General features: G+C 43.3%; 2 protein-coding genes across 3 annotated transcripts in view; both read left to right on the top strand.

The window, feature by feature from the left end:
* Positions 1 to 15083, top strand: part of scaf8 (SR-related CTD-associated factor 8) — a 68146-nt gene that overhangs the window by 35886 nt on the left and 17177 nt on the right. Inside the window, exon 21 of one of the 2 annotated variants that reach the window (XM_085392499.1) lies at positions 8355 to 8586. The exons of the other annotated variant lie outside the window; for it this stretch is intronic. The gene's annotated coding sequence lies outside the window, so the exon portion shown is untranslated. Of the gene's footprint in view, positions 1 to 8354; positions 8587 to 15083 lie in introns of those variants that run through there. 2 annotated transcript variants of the gene reach the window in all.
* The window catches only part of tiam2a (TIAM Rac1 associated GEF 2a), a 60615-nt gene continuing 56008 nt past the window's right edge, over positions 10477 to 15083 (top strand). Inside the window, exon 1 of the mRNA XM_085392494.1 lies at positions 10477 to 10523. The gene's annotated coding sequence lies outside the window, so the exon portion shown is untranslated. The remainder of the gene's footprint in view (positions 10524 to 15083) is intronic.

Below are 15083 nucleotides of genomic sequence, written 5' to 3'. Positions count from 1 at the left end.
CCTGGTGTGTGTCCTTTTATGACCATACATATGAAGGGATGGACATGGCAAACTTACATACATGCTTCCCTTAGCTAGTATTACTAGAGAACACTGCATACATTTTCATTATTATGCAGATGATATCCATCTTTATTTATCCACGAAGCCAGATGATACAATAAAGAGATTTCCTGCTTCTAAATTCAGATCAAACTGAGGTTGTTGTTCTCGGCTCTAAAACCCTCAGAAATACACAATCCAACCAGATGACATTACCTTTCCCTCCAAAAACTCTGCGGCGGGCCTTGGAGTCGTTTTTTGACCGCCTCTCAGAATGATGCTGAAAAACTACTTTGTGCATTTATCACTTTTCTCCCATATTAATGTCTCTTTATTGGCTCACTGTTAAATTCAGGTTCACATTTAAAATCCTTCTCCTCACAAGGCCAAGCTCTGTAATAATAACAATCAAGCCTCATCTTATCTTGAAGACCTCGTACCACATGACCTCATGTTTGTCTTTTTCAGACTGTCCTCTGTAAACAGAGATGGTTGTTTAGGAAAATCCCAGTAGATCAGCAGTTTGTAAAATACTCAGACCGCCCGTCTGCGCCACGTGCATTCATTCAGTCTGAACTTCAGCAGGCTGATGTAACCATGTCTACATGCCTAAAGTCAATGAGTTTCTGCTACGTGATTGGCTGATTAGATGTGTAGAAATATCAATGCTATAAAAAAGTAATATCACAATTAATACTCAAAGGCTGTCCTTTAATTTTATAATAACTGCTGTATTTGCTTTCAAAACATTGTAGTTTACTGTGTTATCTTGACTGAAGGGGTTTAATGAATATTAAGTATTAAGAAAAAGTGAAATATATGAAAGCTACCTTTCAGGCTATAGCTCTAACCTCCACCAAACAGAGGAAGGCAACACTTAAAGCAAAGAAGGCACATGAATCCCTGCTTGATCGCTCTCTTGATTGCTTGAGCGTTTTAAAGACGACCGTGGCATTACAAAAACCTTACATAGTCAATATAAAGTAAAAATGTTTCCATTTGCTTTGTTTTTTCTGACTAATTTGCATTTAGTTACTATGCTATACCCTGACTACGTGAATACATGTGAAGATGTGCATCAGATTTTTAGATTTTGTTTCGTCTGTGGGAGTTTACAGGCTTTTGAGTCAAAACAATAAAACCTTTTCTATGTTAAAATGTCTGATTCTTTAATCTAAAGGGGGTTTCTATTCCATTTCCAATGTTTCAGCACAGCACATGTAAAAAAACAAAATAAAAATCAGACAATAGACAAAACAGGAAGTGTCTGTGCAGCATAATGCAGTCCGGCACAACATCCGATGAGGCTTTTATGCAGCTTGAGTCACAAAGATAACTCATGAAACGAATTTAAACTCAGCAGAAAACTGAACGTGGAAACGAAGACGAGAACAGGAACAAACGCGTCAGTGGGAGTCGGCAGAGGAGGGTCACCATGTTTGACAGGGTAACAGAGGGATTTGTTTCTAATGAGTAAACAGACAGCGTACACTACTGCCAACCCCCCCCCACACACACACACACACACATTCTGTGTTGTTGTGTGGGAGAAAATGAGAAACGTGAAACTTGCACTCGTCTCAAAGAGTTTCTCTGTTAGGAAGAATAAGTGTCAGTGAGGTCTGGCTGTTGGTTTGGGGGGTGGCAAAACCTTAACTGCACAGAGAAAAGAGGGGAACTGGGTATCACATGTACCGTGTAAAGGTTTCCTATCCTTATGAAGTCATATTGAGCAAGTAAGGCTGGCCAAAATTAAAGAAACATTACTTATGGGAGGACTTTAGTTTCCATCATCATAATTAACATAGTCAGAAACATCAGCAAAGTGACCTCTGAGCCAGTTAGTGTTTCATGTGTGGGTGAGCTGTGTCGTGGTTTATACTTTATCAGATATGGATTCATAAATTTTCTGCCCAGCTGATACAGTATAGCTGATGTAAGCACAGTTTATATATAGCCACGCCTCGATACTTTCATTACACGTGTTTGAAGGCAGGATCGGAGTACACCGTCACAAATCGACTCAACTCTCCCAAAACCCGATTGCTGAAATGACCCTGTCACTAATGAGTACTTGCAACAAGCTAACTTGTTAAGTAGTAGTTTACCAGCTGCACTGCCATAGATCCACGTGCTTCATAATGATCTTATTTTTGATTATTGGAGAACAAAAGCAAACCAAACTCTAGCAAAGAGAAGCTGGTTTTAATAGATTTCTAATGACGCTGCTGGACCAACGTGCAAAGAACCTTGGGAGAAGTTGAGCCCACATAAATCTGCCTTGCTTCTTCTCTCCCACGTTTCACACCGGTCCGAGTATATGAACCTAATTACACTTGAACTTAATAGTTGACAAAGCAGTAGCTTTTATCTTTCAAGGCCTCGTTGAGTTATGGGGCCACAAAGAAGTCTGTTCACATGCAAGTATAATCCCAACCTTAGTGTTGCATGTGGGCAACTTCGCTAAGATGATAATGCTCTCATAAACGCACCTAAAAATGATTTAAATAACTAAATATGACTGAAAACAAGAATTAAACCAAATGGTTCCCATGACCTCGTGATTCAACAGCACTAAACCTGTCTGGGGTGTCCTGCGTATTCCCTAAGACCTGGAGCGTTTCCCTCCTGCAGATATCCGCTTCATTATCCACTTAGATGTGCTTTAGTATTTTTAACAGCACACAAGAACAAGCGGAGCCAGCTAGAAGCGTTTCTGTGGAGCATGGAGGATTTTCTCGTGCACGTCATACACACACTGTGCTCAAATCAAACATGTGAGTGTGCACACGCAACACAGCACACAGGAGAACTAATCTGATTTCACAGCCCAAATGAAAAGTGATGCACACATACACACATCCATTAGCTATTATTAGGTAAATAGGCTAATAGGTAAACACACAGAGAGCTGCTACGGAGACCACAAATGTCAGAGGGACAGCAAGAAGCGCTTGATTGTAGTGTTGAGTTCTGGGCGTGCTCACTTAGGGCAAACACCAACAGGCAGAGATGTGACTCCTTTATTGGAAGTCACACCTGGAGGCGAAAACTGCCTGCTAGTCATTTTTATCAGGTTTATTTAGCCAAATGTCAGGAAGTTAATCGATCAGATACTCTAACGACTGGCTTCTCGGTTTGTTCGCAGCTGCTAAACAAAGTGTAGAGCATGGCACTGCACGCAAACACTCTGCACCTGAACACGCTGTAGAAATGTAGTGACAAAATCACACCAGCCCCTCCTTCTCCACTGTAGCTCTGGCTGTCAGTTGTCGGTTATTTAATCTGTATGAGTGGTTCGCCTGACATTGGAAAATGATTTAAAATAGATTTATGTCATAAGATCACCTACCAAACTATTACTGCTGGTCTCTACAGTCCTTCGACGCTCCTATGACCCTAATATTAACAGCCCACGGATGAACTTTAGGTAGCTCGATGTCATTACATAATTACCACTCACCTTTGAGAATTTCGCCTCCTTCTTCTCCCAAATGGCTCACATAACTGACCTGACATTCTCATCCACAATGCTTTACAAGCTGGACACGGCCAGGTCTGCACACCGCAGCACTTGGGGAGACCTCCAGCTACAAAACAGAAACGTCCTGAGTGCTTTTTTGTTCACGAAGCTCCTGCAAGTCAGAACAGTGGTTGGCCTCACTATAAATAAACATTTCCACCTGGAAAGACTAAGAGAATAATGCTGTAAGACGTTCTAGAATGATCTTTATTATCCCGGTCTCACAGACAAACTGTACCATCTTCAGTGTAAGATTAATACTTTGATTACAGTCCCCAGTTTGATGGTGCTGCTGACGCATCCCGACGGGATGAATGCTAAGAATCTATGGTGATGATAGTGTATAAAAGTGAAGGTCAACCTGATGAAACTTTTTAATGACAACTCAGGAGACAAAAGCTGCAGATCCTAAATATATGGAAAAATGATCCTCAGGAAACACTTTGCTCATTTTGGATCACAGTGAATACAAAACTGATTCCATTTTGGACAATTAAAAGTCCGAGTGGAGGATTATCCTGGGTGTATTTGAAGTCCTTAGCATACATGGCATAAAAGATGGATGAAGCTACCATGACTTCAGCCATTGGTCCTGTTTCCTGTAGTCCAGATAAACATTTCCACCTTCACCACCTGTTTGGCCGTGAAACCGCACATTCATTGGCTAATGACTTGTCACTTAGAGTTCATTCACCACTGAATAAATAATCCTGCTTTGTGAAACGCAGAACGAACCTGCAACCACACAAACTCACTTAGATAAAGAAGTCTTCTCTGGCACTGGATAAAAGTTACTCCATTAAAAGTTATCGATAAAGATAACTAGTTAGCTACAAATGCTAACCATTGCAGCAGAATAAATCCAGGCCTCGAACTTGTCTGTACACATCATTTTAAGGTAGAGAATCCAAAGTGTGACTTGTTCGTTGGAGGGATCGGCAAAAGCAAAGCAGTCTTTTCTTCTTTTAGTGAACTTTATCTTCACAGATTTCTCCTCTGAACTAACTGAAGTTTATCCCTGAATGCTCATAAGCTGAAAACAAAGACGCAAACATGCTAACGTAATCTTACAATCACAAAGGATGATCTAAATGTCTCCCTCCACAAGGCCTGTAAACAAACCAGTCCAAGTGGTTTGGAGGAAGGTATCAGCTTTCCAGGTCCTGCTTTGTCTAATAACGACATGTCAGACAGACCCCTCCCCCCAGCTGCCCTTCCCTTAGCTTTGGTGCCCTCTGTTACAGTGCATCGCACTAGTAGCTAATAATATTGTGCTAAAGACCCAGAGCACTGTATCTGTTTCCAATTAAGAGGTGAAATGAGCAGGTTTTTAACAAGGTGACTGTAACAGCGCCCAGCTTCCCTTCACATGGGTGTGAAAGTATTTGTCAGCAGGGAGTGAGGAGGTTATGGGTGTGGGAACCTTACCTTAGTGGGCACGGCAGAGGGACAGTCACAGTCCTAATGATGCAACAACAGTTTGGTTCTCATGCTTTAGACATTGCAGCAGACATCCTCAAAACACACTAATTACTTCATATATTAGCAAAAGACTAATTTTTTGGGTGAGATTTGCTGCGATAAAGATCCATCCTGAGACTTTCTGCTCGATGTTGTTTGCGTCTTGCTTGTTTTCAGCTCGTCTCGTTGCTCTTATTGAGTTTGAGCAAGTTGAATTTAGCCCAATACAAATCACATTACACTTCAGAGTGAATGATTGCATTTAGCTCATTGGAATCAGCCTTTACTGTTTTTTACTGAATGAAGCTTTTGATTTTTAGGCATGTTTGTTGGCTTGTAATGTGTTCGATCATTTGACTCTGTGTAAGCTTGCGATAACTCAATCAAACGTCCCTGCGTTTGCTGTGGATTCCCCTCCACTGGCCTGCAGGACTGTGGCTGCAGGAGTGAAGAGGTTTAAAGCAGCTTAAACTGTCACGCCAGCCCAGAGCTACAGACTGTTTCCTTATTCTCTTTCACTGAGTCTATAAAAGATGAGGCTTGTCCAGTCTTGATCTGTCTTTCATAAAGTAATCTCTCCAAAGTCCCTCAATCATTTATATTCTTTGCTCTCTCGTGTGGGATATATATTCAGCCACTAACATGCTCTTAACTTTGTCAGTGTCGAGTCTGCCCCACATTCAGACAAAGAAAAGGACAGCTGTGTGTACTTTGGTGCATTTTTAGACCAGGGCCTGATGTCACGCTAACCGCGCGCCGGGTTGTCCTCCATCAGTCATGCCCTCCATGAGCTTAGACATGGTACGGTGCCACCATGCACCAACTTTGACGTAGCCTGGACGACAAACATGTTTTTGTTTCAGGTCTGATGGTTTTCTTCCGGAGCTGCTGACTGTAAAAGCAAGCGAGAGCTGAATGTTTTGGAGCTGGTGCAGGTGGGCATGGTTACCTGAGAGGAAGTGGTAAACAGGAAAAAAGTCAGTTTAGATCAAACACAGAGGCTTAAAGGGATAAAGAAGATGTTGTATTTCACAAAGTTCTCCTTGTGCAGCACTGCAGCCTCGACGGTCAAACTATGGAGCAGCTTTAAGATGCTCATCAGGTCTGAGACAGGGCCACGCATCCCGTTATACCACACGCTGGATATACTGTACATACAGTATGTTACATCAACAAGTAGTCTGACGAGGGGTTTGTGCACGTTTTACTATGACATGGCCACAACAAATCACTTCCTGTTCTACAGTTTTAAAACTCCCGATTGGCTGATTCCTTTCTTAGTGTTTTATTTTTGTTGCTGCTCATCTGATGCCGTTGTGGGTATTTACCATAACTAGTCATGTGAGTTGTGATGTGCACGAATAACATCAGTTGTGAAATAGTGTCAGGAGGTTTGTTATCTTCATGCTATAATAAGCTGTAAGCTTTTGAAGCAGTTTATGGGCTTTTAAAATGACATAATGTCTTATATGTTTTCAACCTGTAGCTTTGTATTGTGTTGTTTTTTTACATCGTATCATAACCAATCACAGCCGCGTGATTCTCTCATGCATTTCGTATGTGTGCAGAATCCGTAATCATTTCAATGATGACTGATGGATAACATAATGCTGTCTTAATAATCCCTGCTTCAAAGCTCTGGGAGTTGTGGATATCCTTTAACAACTTCGCTGCACTTACCTTGAAATGATTCATTTTGCAGATGGTAATGAGTGCAAGTATAGATGGATGGAGGCAGGCAATCAACCACAGAAAGAAAACTATGCTTTCCCTGAGGCAGTTTTAGGGAAGTTGTATGTGATGACATTCTGCAAACTAACATGGATTAGATCCTTTTTTTAAAAACTGGGTTAACAAGAACCATTTTATTACTTTTTGTTGTTATGCTGGCTTCAGGTGCCGACACTTAGCTCTATACTTATCTTACAGTCCCATCCTGTTTATCACACGGCCGTCTCAATCTTTTCTCACAAGCAGGCAAACAAAAGAGTAATTCAGCTCATCAGTCTGTAGGAGTCTCGTGATAGTTTCTTCACCTACAACTCAAGTGATGAGCAAACACATCCAGCTCCCCTCACTGCTCGGTAATGAACGATCGTGCTGCAGACAGGCAGTCAGACAAACACATGATGCAACGTGTGGAGGACACGTCTGTCAAATATGTCGTTTCCCACACCGCTGAATCCATGCAGCTTTATATATCGTCTGATATCAGCCAAAAAACAGTATATTCATCATCTTCAACTCTGACACATATCTTGCACGTCCACAGTTTGAAAAGCATTTTAAATGATGCTCGACTCAAAAAAAAAATAGAATTACACTAAAAGAACTGAGGGTTTAATAATGTAAGTGCATGTAAATCAGGGGCTTTAAGTGCTGTGTCTGTCCTTTAAAGACCCTAATAACATTGCTGCAAAAGGGTGGCCGCTGTGACACACTTTGCTTGTCTAAGCCATTGATTTCTCATTAGTTAGGCCCTCAGGAGTGTACAAGCTATCACTTGGATCAGCCCTGTTGTATTCAATTAAAAGCCTTTCCAACACACCCTGGCTTTTTTCTACCTTATCTTTAAGTGCATATTTTTTCTGTTGCGTGAGCTGCTGCCATGGCCTCTTTCATTTTGGCTGCCATATTTAGAAACAAGTAAGGAGTTGTTTCAGGGTGTGGCAGTGGTGGCTCTGATTATAGCCCTCCCTTTGTCTCACATGCACCTTATGACATCTCCTTCTTTGTGTTCATGAATGCTGCGCACACAAAAACCGTGTTCCCAGCACCTTCTGCCTAACCCTGCCAGCCTTTCAGACAGCTCTATGAGAAAAATGTCTTCCAGCCACAGCAAACCATTAGGGCTCACATCTCAAATCAGTTTGGTAATTACACATGGACGCTGAACAGGCCAGCTCTCACATCTCAGTACCTCATATAGTGGTAATAATGGCCAGATCACAGCCTACAAAAGGCAGCTATGAGAAGGGTGTGAGCATCGCTTATCGGGGAATCTGCAGCCCCCTCCCTGCGTCTCACGTACAGTAATACACACTCACATAGAAATGCACGAACTGTGACGATCCTATTAGAGAAGCCATAATGGCAGAACAAAGCGATGACAGTCGGAATAGCTGGACCGGGGGTGTTGAGAAGCCTCATTTAAGAGGCGAGGAAGGAGGACTGAGGTGTGGATGTGTGTCACTATGTGTGTTGTGGAAGCCCACATTTCTGGCTGAGCTCAATGCTTTTTGCTCCCCGTTGTGTTTTAAAGCAATAAACTGACAATACCAATATTTCATTTCACCGGCCCTGTCCTCACTCCTCGGTGTGTTCGCAGGAGTGGCAAAGTCAGGACCGTCGTCTTGTGCCAGGCCGACAGACAAACACAGAGGGGATGATGGGCGGCAGGATGACCGTCAGAGCCAATTACGTTTAATGAGATGTGGAGTGACCAGAGCTCCCGAACGCTGCCAGATGACACAGGGAGCTTCCGAATGTATCCAGGATTCTGCCCTGGAAACATTGTGTGCTGGGATTGGTAGCATGTCACTGGAAAGGCTGATAATGGTTGCCCAGTTGATTATTGCACTACGTTTGATTACCAATAAAAAGATGTGAATCAGTTCAAACGCAACAAGTTCCATTTGTAATGATTCACATTCCCTAACAACCTAATTTGTCTCTGAAATCCTTTGACACTCCTGCAGATGCATATTAAGATATGTTGATTTCACAACAACATGCTTGGTTAACTGGAGCTAAAATCCCCAAGGCTATGTACATCCAACCAAGGGGGATGAAAGGCTGCTTGTTGTGATGACAGATCCTGATCAGACTGTGATGAAAGGAGTAGAAATACTGTATCTGCTTCTACGACAGGCACCGTGGCCACAGCTGTAAACTGGCTGATATGGAGACTGGACAGGGCGGGCTGGGCTGGCACACCCGGCCAAAGAGCCACGTTATGAAACTCAAGCTTTGTGCCAGTTGCGAGGGAGTTTTAAGGAAGCAAGGCCGTGACGGTCATGTTATCAGTAATCTGAGACATCTCGACAAAGAAGGGTAGAAAGAAAATGGAACAAAGGACTTAAATTTAGTCCAAGAGAAACAGCGACAGTGGCAGCTACCGCATGATTTCTGAGTTCCTGAGGAGAACAAACCTGTTCCCTATCACACTGCCTATCAGTTCATCAGACCACGTGACAGTCAGGGTTGTCACTGTTATGTAAAAGATGCCTTCTTCACCTTTTCCAAGGCAGGACATGCTTCAGGTGAAGGACTGTCATGGAGAAAAGGCTTTAAACTCAACTACTTGCCCCAAGAAAGTTTCGTTAATGCTGGATTTAAACCTTTGCAGAATGATTGAAGAGGTCAGAGGAAAGAGTGAAATGCTCACGCCTGTTCTGACTGTGGTCATAAATGCAGATGGAAACAAATAGTTTGGTGTCAGTGACCCAATCAGTGCGATTCATATCAGGATGATTCTCACACCGATTGCCTCCCATACCTCCTCTTATATAATAACTAACTAACAACCCATAAGTTAACTTTAAAATATAGTCTACACATTTAATAGCTATTTACATTAAATCTATAATTGCATATGTTTAACTGCAGTATCATTTTCTTCACCTGAAGCCCCGACGAGCCCTCAGCCCCCATTACATCAGCGTTATTCTCAGCTTTCTATGTGTAATTAAATACTGCATTAAGCAAGAAGATGCTTATAAACACACAGTATAAAATATGATCATTTTCACAGATTATATCATAACATCCCCAAACTCATTTTAATCTTGGTGCTGACGATGTTTCCTTCTTTTTTAAAGTCTTTTGATTGATTGATTTTTTTATCTGTGTGGTCCTTTACAGTTCTTTTACTTTCACCAACTTTCCATCAAAAGGTTTTAGCAGTCACTTCAAATCAAGCTTAGGCTTTAACCCAGGACACCCAAGAAGTTTTTTTAATTGAAGTTTATTTAACAATCAGAGAACAGCCAGATTAAATAAAGTTCAGCGTCTTTTTCTCTTTTCAGTCTGACTACAGGAAGCTAACTGTCTTCACAGGCTGAGCTGTGCTCATGAATAAAGTGTAAAATCTGTCCTTTTGAATAAAGGGAAAGGAACACTTTTCTGATATTTTTGAGGACCCTAAAGTCCTTCTTCGTGACCCCTAAAAAGTCCACGAACCACAGTTTGAAACACCTTGGTTCGTCACACGGTTAGATTTCCTTCCACGGTACTCCATGTTGTAGTCTATTCAAGGCTCTCGGCCATCCCCCCTCTCCATGTCCGTGGGAAGGAGGAGTTTAACCCCACATTGCGAGGAGTCCGCAGTCTCTTGGCGCTCCGACCCGGGATCGTTTGGCGTGGACACGGAGGGATCGTGGAATTAGCTCCGAGAAACGCAGACTTTTTAATGCAGCGCTGGTATATTAAGAGTTTTCAGAGAGGAGGACGCAGGAGTGCTGCGGGGAATGTGTTTCACGGGTGGAAGCATTAGCCGGTAAGTTGTAGACGAACTTATTCCCAGTCACGCTGTTTTAATAGACTGCCGTTCAGCTTAAACGCGTCTCCCACTCTGCGCGAAAAAGTTTAACAATTTAACAAAGAATTTCCAGTAAGTCGACCAGTGACTGAGGCAGCGATGTAATCCAACTGCAGCACGTCCGATTATCCAGTGATTTTAAATTTGAATGATTTCATAGAGATATCTGTTTTATTCTGAGGCTTTCTGCCGTCGTGTAATTATTCATGTTGACAACGGTCTCCCCTTTCTTCCGTCTGTGGATCTGTCACGTATTAAAGCCTTCACTGTGGATGTTGTTGGACTTTCTTACCTGAAAAGCAGTAATCGTTATGTTTTATTGTGCACTGTGAAGCAGAATTTGGGGTGATAAATAGGAGCACCATAAACACAAACTGTGCCTGGACACGATCTAAAAGTCCCACTAAAGGTATCTGCGTGGCTGTTTCATGCTGTAGCTCGCAGCAGTGTCACAGGCTGCTTATAGCTTTTGAACTTCTTTCTCATTTATAGGCTGGGAGATGTGGGACACACAGGATGTATACTGATGTGAATTACCTGCCACTTGCATTGTTGTTTGGGTTTGTGCTGGGGTGGAAGGGCTCTAGCCACATACAGAGGCAACAAAAGGGCCCCGGGACCCCCGGAGTGAAGGGTCAGCCCAGAGCAAACAGAGTTTTGGATTAAAGGAGGAAGAGCCCGGCATGCCTTTTGGGATGGTCATGGAAACACCCACAGGAAGGTGTCAGTCTTACTGTCCTCCTACCTTTAAATGCCACAGATGAGAATGAAACAGTGGCTAATGTTTGACTCGAACAGCCGCCCGGGTCACTCATTTATCTGTCTGATGGCTTTGGCTGGAGTCTGTCCAGTGTTTTGCAGCAAGACAGATTGGATATGTGCTTGCACTGTAAATGTAAATCATTTACTCCGGTCATTTTTATCCAGGAATTATGCTGAGCCCAACATGCCCAGGAGGAAAAACTTCAGCAAATGCCTTGTGTTTATTTTTCTGCAGGGGGAACATGCTGCGTGCTCGGTTTATATTTCATCAGGCCTATCAGCCCCCCTGCCTCTTTAATGGACTATCCAGAAATAGTTATTTACTTACATAATTGCGTTGATCTCATGTGTGTTCCCTGTTCTTTTTGTGCGAGATCAGTAAGAATAGCGCCGGGTTAGAAGCACCGTGTGCATATTTTGGCTTCTGTGGTTCACATTTTTGCAGCACAGAAGTCCTCCGCCACAAGGAACATATTGTTTTTACTATTCTGTTTTTCCCTGGATTGGAACGGGGTCTTGAACCAGAGCAAAGCTGACCGAGTGTGGCCCTTAATTTCCTTTTAGTGGAAAACATGTGATAGTTTAGCTGGTTCGTTCTGTCCTTCTGTGGCACGAGGGGCGAGTTTCATCTGGCAGGGCCGTCAAAGTTGTTTACAAGTGATAAAAGGGTGAGGCCACGCTGGCTTCTCTTTGGGTGGCACAGAGTCACAGGCTCAGAAACAGCATGACTCTGTGACATAATTACCACTGGAACTGCAGTCAGTACATCAACAGCTGATGCACTTTGTCAAGTAACTTTAAGAACAGCCGTCTAACTGTCGACTGCTCTCGTCTTTGCTTCTTTTTGATGCTCCGTGTGAAAAGCAGCCTTGGTCAGGCACAAAAACTTGGAAGTGTTTTCCCCTGACTGCGCCTGTCATCATTAATTCTCAAAGTGTTCACACACTGGCCGAGAAACGCCAATGTTTCATGTCTTCTCCTCTGCACATTTTTCTCCATATAAGGTGCACGGGTAACATCTGTGCTCATTGTCACACGGGGATGAGGGCCTTTCACTGTCTCTAGGTAGAGAGGCCCTGCAGAGGGAAACCACAGGGACTCCACACGAAGGAGACAAAAGGATTTGAAAGGATCACATTTAAATGAGCAAAAACTTGATTTCTTTTCGGTTTCTCGGCATGTTCGCTTTCTTGATTCCAGTGAAATGCCATTTTGAGGCTTCTGTTCGGGCTGCACAGTCGGGCGAGCATAATGGTGGCCTGCGTGCTTCTATTTCTTGCTGCTGTGGTTGAATTTATATTTGGCTTTCAGAGTGTTTGCTGGTAGCCCGTTGCCAGCAGTGTCTGGAGTGGTTGCTATAAAAAGCAGGTGATCTAAAAGCTGCTGTTGACAGCATCTTGGCCAAGACTTCTCATTTCATACGGCGCTCACCGAGAGGCTGACCAAAAGACACGTGGCTGGCTTTGACCCCTTCTTGGATTCACGCAGCTACAGGTCGAAGAGCTATCACGGACACAACACCGAGGTTATCCTTCTTGGCTTTCAGCGGACGCTTGGACAACAGTAATAACCGAACCCTGTCGCTGAAACGGCAAAAAGAAGCCGCCGAGTACTTTGAGTGCTGCATAATTCAGAGATTCTGAATTTAACTTGTTTTGCAGTGGATACTGGGCTGGTGGTCGCACACACACAAGCGTGCGTGCATCCACTTTGTGAGATTTGTTCAGTCAGCTTTGTGTATCTGCTCTAACACAGAATTTCCCGCTTTGCTGCACATACTGAACCTTCTGCCCAGCTCAGCAGAGCAGCACACTCATCCAGCTGAACCGGCCCATTCATGCTCCTCCTCACACTGGCTCCTCTCTTTGAGGAGATTCATTTAATGCATTGGGCTAAACGGAGCTTCATGCTGTCTGGGTCACCTGCTAAAGGGAGGCAGTACGGTTTTAAATGCAGGCAGGCATGTAAACAATTGGGGTGCAAATGAAGAAGAGGATGGCGTAGCTCTTCACGTGTGATTCAGACTTTCATTAACCCCAAAGAAATAACTGTTAGGCTGTTACTACGCTTTTATTGATGGCCTTATATATCATGCAGCGATTGGTGAACACGAGGGAAAAAGCTCCCATGGCAGCAGTTGAGTAGCAGTGCATGTAATTCTTGTAAGCTTGTTAGACGGCGTGCAATATTTCAGTCTGGTAATGGTGCTGTTTCAGCATTTTGAAAGCGGACCAAGTGATTTAAAGGCCTTGAATATAAAAGCAGTAGTTTGTATTATCTAAATGTGTGAACAATGAAATGACTGACAGTATGGCGGCTACAGAGACCTCAGTCGGAGGGCGTGTGATCATCTTCGCTCAAAGCATATTCCTCCAGAGCGTAGCTCTCTGTGTAAACCCTGTTTGAGGTCTGGATTGTAAATATTCAGACTGGAAGCAGTCGAGCTGCATCACGTCTCTACTGCGTACACGAGAGAAGTCTGTATTTACATGATGTTTGTGTTTAAAAGATGACGCGTGCTGGCTCATTTGTCAAGCAATCAACAGCCCAGTTTGTATGGAAATAACCCAGTCTGTACACACACACACACACACACACACACACACACACACACACACACACACACACTGGCTACAAGCCTGTTTATAACAATAGAAATTGTGATTGATCTGTCCTACCTCAGTCCAGTAGCCATAAGGTCCCACTTACTATCTGGGCCCTATTGGAAAGGCAAACACAGCTGGTGCTACAGGCTAAACGAGTGCCCGGCGCTGGGATGTTCAGCTGACGCTGTGCGTCTTGCATTGTCCTCCATGATGGATGGAGCAAATTCTGGGTACACATTTACAACAACGTCCCAGCTGCTCAACAGCGGGTGGATGTAAACTATTTTTATTTTTGTTTTAAAGAAAACTAAAAAGCCCTCACCTCTTTTTAAATAGTTTTTTTTATTATTAATTTGTTTTTTATAGTTAATTAAGACACCACATTTCTTGTCATACTCGTCTAACAGGTACCCAACTGCAATGGGATCCTTTCAGAAGATGACAAATGATGAATCTGGGCGATACAAACGTCGGAAATAAAGTTAAGATGCTCATAAATCCATCATCGTGCACACATGGATGCAACTGTATCCGGTAGTCCATTCATCCCAGCCTTACCTTCAGCAGTCAAATATCAATCATCACAATTGCACAACTGCAGTCTTGCAGGATATTGATGTTGCTTCGCTTCGTTCGCTCGCTCAGAAGCTCGCTCCAGTCCATGTCCTTATCTGCACAGTTTCCTGGGCTTTGTGAAACATGCAAAGTGTTTCGAGGGTCTTTGGCAGCCGTTGCATTCATGTTATGTTGAGGAACATTTTCAGGCTCATTAGCACCCCTCTGCCCGTCCAGCCCACTCCCTGCTTTAACAGTTGGCGGTTTGATCTCTGAGATAGATAAGCTCTATTCTTTACTTCTTAGTCTCCAGCCTTTGTCACGTTGGCGTGCGGCCAGTGTAAACACAGACGGGGTCCTGATTGCTTTAGGTAACCAGCAATCCTGACGTCCACTCATGGAACACGCTCAATTAAAGATTCCTCTAAAATCCTGTTTTTTCCGAAGAGGTAAATGTTTTTAAATAACCTGTTTCCTGAGCTGATATCATCATCCAGGCTTGTTCGGCTCACGGGCCTCGTCTGTTCGAAGGAAAAGGATGTAGAAGTGAAGGGCTTCATTGTGCCACAATAAGAGCAATGAAACAGAGTGTGTA

The sequence above is a fragment of the Rhamphochromis longiceps genome, linkage group LG19, assembly GCF_057381845.1.
Source record: "Rhamphochromis longiceps isolate RC_006_pf linkage group LG19, R_longiceps_female_GT1.1, whole genome shotgun sequence".
NCBI classification, from domain to species: domain Eukaryota; kingdom Metazoa; phylum Chordata; class Actinopteri; order Cichliformes; family Cichlidae; genus Rhamphochromis; species Rhamphochromis longiceps.
Note: the sequence above shows the minus strand (reverse complement) of the source record. Positions and strands in the feature narration are given on the sequence as shown.